We start from the raw sequence: 6,033 nt of genomic DNA on the forward strand, positions 1-6,033 counted from the left end.
CCGTGTGTTGTGGATTTTCGTGTAACAAATTAAAACAAATCCAGATTCCTTATATTTAGGGAGCACATACCTGCTCTGGGCTACTTACCTCCTGATTTTGTATATAAGAGAAAGAAAGTTCTGTCTTGCTTATTCCTGTTTTGTGGTGCTTGTAGCCATGGGTAATTGTAACTTTTGTTAGAATACAGAGGGTTTTGTTAAAATATGGAAGTTACTAGTGTATGTTTGCAGAGTGATAGGAATGATCCAGGAGTGATGCTTCTGAAGAAAAGGTGAAAGGAGATGGGCTATGGGCACTAGTGGAGGGGACACCTCTAACAGATGCCCCAACCACTATTACGAAAGGGGTGTTGGAAGCAGAGAAGATATTTCCAGTGAAGGTTGAGACTGGAAAGATGACCATTCATACCTGATGAGTTCTGCTCAATCCTGGATGTGGAGGAGATTGTGAGCTTAGAACAAGGAGGAAGAAGAGGGGGGAAGCCAACTTTATGAGCCTCAGACTAGATACATTGGAAGTCCTGCCAGCCCAGGTAACCTCTGGGGACCAGCTCCTTTCTGGACCAGTTGGCCACTCCACTACAGGGCATGAACAGGGGAGAGAAAAATACCCACAAGGCCAGCATGGCCTCCACCCCTTGCCCCCCACTCTTATAATGCTCATCTGCCATTCCCTGCTGCTGTATGAGACCCGCTAAGCTTTATCTGACCCATTTTTACAGTAATGTGGAGTGGCTTCAGAAAGCATCAGGAATACTCAGCAGAGCAGGCCCATTTTATTTTCCTTATTTAAAGAATAAATAAAAAGAATTGAGATATGGGCAGTCCCAACTCATAAAAAGGCTAGGTTGTAACCAGTGACTTAGCTTCGAAACTAGCCCCAAGAACTGTAATTGCCAAGACTATAGCTGAATTACAGTGCAGACTGCAAGCCTGAGGTATGGATTAGAGAACAAAAAACAATAGAGGAAGGAGGAACACAAAGAAGCTGAGTTTCCTCTTTCTTAGTCCTGGAGTTGACTATAAATAAAATCTAACGTGGGAAAGCTTGGCCTTTATTTTCTCTGACACCGTCCTCACCCCCCGCCCCAGTCCAGCCCTAGAGCTGCTCTTGCTCACCCTGGGCTCCACTCTGCAGGACCTCTGTGTAGGTGCCTAGGCCAGGCAGTGGGCACTGGGGACAAGGAACTTCAATAGAAGAGGAACTTGGTGTTCAAGTTCTCCTAATTCTCAGCTTCTTGATCTTGGGCAAAATACTTTACATCTCTAAGCCCTAGTTTTCTTACCTGTAAAATCAAGATAACAGTAAGACCTGCCTCACAAACTTACAGTAAGAATCAAATGAAGTAGCATTTGTAAACTGTAAGGAACTGGGTATTTGTTATTTGGAAATGATGCCTTTTTAGGACCAGACTACTGAGTATCTTCACGTTAGGATGCTTTGGCTGGAAGTGAGAAAACACCCACTCGGACTAGCTTGGGCAGTCAGTGGAGCAGCACCTATGCCAAAGAAGAGGGAGTATGTGTAGAACCAACATCTTAACTCCTGACCAAGTCTTATATCCCTGTATTCCTTAGGCCTGGAGCAGTCACTAGTCACTGCCCTAGTCTATTACTAGGCAGAATAGAAACATTATTACATTCCAGCTTTAGGAGCATCCCTAAGGCTATAGCTGAAAGCAGAGAAGCATGGATTGGAGGGAGCAGGATTCCAGTACAGAATAGTTAGGAAGGAAACTGTTGCAGTGGTTCAGGAAGTCAGTGATGAGCAAATGGAAAGAAATGAACAGATTCAAAAACATTTAGGAAGTAGAGTTGAGGGGTGGCTAACTGGATGGAAAGATCAAACAAACATGTTCTGGCTGCCTAAGCGGTGATATTCACTGAGACAAGGAATCCAGGTAACCTTGCATGTATGTTTGGTGAGGGGTGACACTTTGGACCTCTTTGACCATTGAAGTGTCTCTGAACAGAGAAGACAGGCCCAATTTGCTGTTCAGAGCTCAGGAGAGACATCTAAGCAGAAGCTATGAATTTGGACTTTGTATTCGAGTTTGTGTTCAGCTCCTGTAACAACAACCCAACTATATTGCTCTAACCAAATGGGCTTTGTTGCTATTCTTGTTGAAAACTGACATAAGGAAAGTATAAAGGCCAGCAGAACAAGGCTGGCCAGCAGCTCCATAGTGTCATTTAGGTCCCAGGTCCTCTCTGGAGGTCTGCTCTGGCTCTTTTTACTGGGAAGCTTTCATCCTCAGTGCCAGCTTGTGATCGTACAATGGCTGCTCCAGCTCCAGCTTCCCACATGCATTCCAGACAGGCAGAGGACAGAGCAAAAAGAATGCAGGAGCAGAACCTGTGTCAGGAAAGCAAAACTTTCCCAGGAATCCCCACAGACTGCTGCAGATGCCTCATTGTCCAAGTCTGGTCCCATGGCAAACCTTAGCTCCAAGGGATGCTGGGAAATGTAACTTTAAAAAATTAGATCCCTGAACCTGTTTGAGAGAAAGAAGAATGGATATTGAGAAAGCAGCACATGATGATAATTCAAACTGGGGAAGTAGAGGAAATTATCCTAGGATTGGGAGATGAGAAGGAAAAGGACTAAGGCAGAATCCTGGTGAATACAAAATTGGGAGGACCTGGGAAAGGAAGAGGAAAGGCACTCAGGACTGAGAAAGGGCAGTCAGTGAGGTAGGAGCACAACCCGACAGGTGGCATAGATGAAGTCAAGGCAAACAAATGTTCAGGAAGGAAGGAGTGATTCTGAGTCTCGAGTGCTGCAAAGAGGGCCAGCAAGACTAGGCTGAAGAGTGCCCGTTGTGGCTGTCAGCCTAGGAGAACTGTTTCAGTGAAGCAGTGGGTCACAGGCCTGTTAACAGTGGGCTAAAGAATAAAATAGGAGAGAGGTTGTTGGCTAGGAGATAATGAAGGTGAGGGATTGAGGGAGATTTTTTTTACAAGAGAGAGAATTGATATGTTTAAATGATGAGTGGAAGAGACAATGGAAGAGAGATTGAAGAGTGGAGAAAAAAGTGATGTTTGCTGGGGAAGGTGGGAAAGATAAGGGCTCAGAACAAAGGGCTCTGTGGAGATAAAAGGAAGGAGGTGAAGGTGAGTGAGGATGCCAATGTTTGTGGGTTTGGGGGAGGGGTGGTGGGTGAAGGCTTCCATTGTTTCTGGAACTAGGAGGAATGGTCACCTGCTGAAGGTAAGTGGAAATTTGGTGGCATCCAAGGATCTCAGAAAAACAGAACATGAGAGAAGCTTTTGAGGCAGGGCAAACAGGAGAGTTTGGGGAAGAATTGTGAGCCCAGCCAAGAAAGGAGACCCAGCATCAGAGTGACAGCTGAGATTACACAGCCCTCATCAGTACTCAGCAGCAAGGGAAGTACAGGTGCACAGGACATAGACAGTAGTATTGATCAGACTTTGGGGTTTTGCCAGGAAGGCATGATAGAAAAACAATGGTGTAAAGGATTAAAGACTGTTGGAAAGAAAGCACTTGAGGTGTTTGTATCATGAGCCTCAGCTGGTAGAAAGCTGGGAGAGAAGTGATAGCTAGACATTTCTTAGATAGTAGACAGGGAGAAAGGAAAAGATGGGATGGGGCTGGAGGGCCCTCAATGACTGCAGAAGACAGGGATGGTTGTACAAGGTTGGAGGGAGTGGGTGATCAAGAGGGAGTGAAGGCATCAGGGACCCTTGGGGTGAGGAAGTCAGGACCAAGAGATCAGTATGAGAATGGGTCACCCTGTGAATGTATGGCAGCACTTGAGGTACAGGTGATGACAATGAGCCAGGTGCCAACGTTTTGGTAGACCTTTTGCTCCAAGCTCAGTTTTGAATTGATGTTTCCTTTCTTGACAAAGAGGTCAGAGTGCCCTTGGGAGAGGTGAACAGAAAAGAAATAGATTTCTTGGCCAGTCACCCAATCCCTGCCCTGTTTGTTCCAGAACAATGTTTTATAGAATCTTCAAACTTTCAAGGTCCTCTTTCTCCTATTTGTGTTTGCAGCCTCAGCTATGTGGCCTCTGCCTTCAGACAGCGTCCCCTACAAAACTCTAAAGATTTGTGACAGAAGACCACATGTGAGCACAAGACACCAGGGCAAAGACTATGTGGTAACAGATGGCAGCGACAAGGAATGCCATTGTCTTTCTCACCTTAGTTGTCCCATCCATAAACTGAGGGTGAGAGAGAAGGTTGTTCAGTAATGACCTTGCAAGACCCTGTCAGCCCTAACTCTGAGTCAGTCATAGTGCAAATACTCCACATGGGAGAAAAATGGTCTTGCCAAAGAAGGAAGCCCCAGAGGCAGCCAGAGAAGACATCAAGGGAAGGAGTAAGTCAGAGGTTTAAGAGTAAGACCTGTGAATCAGACTGCCTGGGCTCAGCCCCTGCTCCGCCCCTGAAAGCTATGTCCATTCAGAGAACTGTGGATGTGCACAGATGTGAAAGTCACTCGACATTGTAAAAAGGGTTTCTTAGGGAATCATCTCCTGTGAACTGACCTTCACAAAGCTATGCATTTGTAAAGCAAATGTGAAAAGTTGGTTCAGAGGGAATCACTCAGCCCTAAGTGGTAAACCAGAACTGTCAGCTTTATGTCCAGACGTGAGTCCCCTCTTTGTCTCAATCTTCCACCCAAGACTGTGCCCCTGGAGAGTCACGACACAGAGCTCAGGCCCTGCCAGGAGGGACCCTGAGAGGACCCTCCTGCCCCCAGGAGGGAGAAGGAGAGGAAGCAGAGAGAGGTGCCCCCCACACACCTGAAGCAGAGCAGGGCACAGGCGTATGCGGCAGGCATCACAGGTGTCTCTTTCTCCCTGTCCATCTCACAGCTGCAGAGATTTTAGCTGGTCCCTTGGGAGAACCCTGCTTGTACCTGAGGAGCTTTTCTAGGCAGCTGTGCCACATGCTTACACTGCCATCTAGGGGCAGTTGGCTGAACTTGGAGCTTATCGAGCTGCTGCTGGAGAGAGAGAGAGAGAGAGAGAGAGTGTGTGTGTGTGTGTGTGTGTGTGTTGGCAAAGGAGAGGAGGGGCGTGTGTGTGTGTGTGTTGGCTGGCAAAGGAGAGGAGGGGTGTGTATGTGTGTGTGTGTGTGTGTGTGTGTTGGCAAAGGAGAGGAGGGCATTCAGCCCTTGTAGAACACTGTGGATCTCTCCTTCCTTCCAGGACCACTCTTTCTCTTACTCTCCTGTTTACCCGTTAAGAAAGGATCACATATTTCACACCCATCCTCCTCAAGTACCCTCATCTCCCCTCCCTGCAAACTTTGCTGCTTTCCCAGACTCCACACTAAGGCATCCGCCTCCCCATCTCCACAGGCTCTCTGAGGTCTTAGCCGCTCCTGTATCTACCTACTGTGCACTGGCCATATTTCTTATCTATTTCCAGATTGTTCTTCCTGAGCTCCATCCGCAGTCTAGAATGGAAACCTGACCCCATCATCTCCAACCCCAAACCACTAGTTCATTTCACTGAACGTCTTGTGACCACAGGCGTGGTCACTATAACCACATCTCTGACCACGCCTCTCTCCCTCACACGTGGTGACCAAGCCTGCCATCTCTAGTGTAGTGGAGGTTGCACAGGCCGCCTTCAGGACCAGGTGTTGGAATTGGATAACTCCCGAGGGAAATGCCGCGGCAAAAGGGTGCTGTCTCACCCAAGGCTCACCCTTTCCTCATTTCCGGGCAGCAACCTCCCCGTGAGGTCAGCCAGGGCCCCCCTTGGAATGGCCTCACAGTTCAGTTTCTCCCCACACCCTGTCCTGTTTCCCTTGCTTCCTGCACACAAATCTCTGGGTGAGTCTGCTTCCTGTGCACTTGGCCTCCGCACATGCTGTCACCTCAGGCCTCAGGCTAGAACGTTGTTCAATCCCTTTGCCTGTGTAAGGAAATGCAGGGAAGTAGAAAACCACCCAGCCTAGCCCCTCAGCAAGGCTCTTCAGGAGAAAAGGCCTGGGGTGTCCTCACATCACCGGCTCCGAAAGTATCATTCATACTCTGACACTGATGTCTCACTT

Source organism: Manis pentadactyla, chromosome 8 (assembly GCF_030020395.1).
Source record: "Manis pentadactyla isolate mManPen7 chromosome 8, mManPen7.hap1, whole genome shotgun sequence".
NCBI classification, from domain to species: Eukaryota; Metazoa; Chordata; class Mammalia; order Pholidota; family Manidae; genus Manis; species Manis pentadactyla.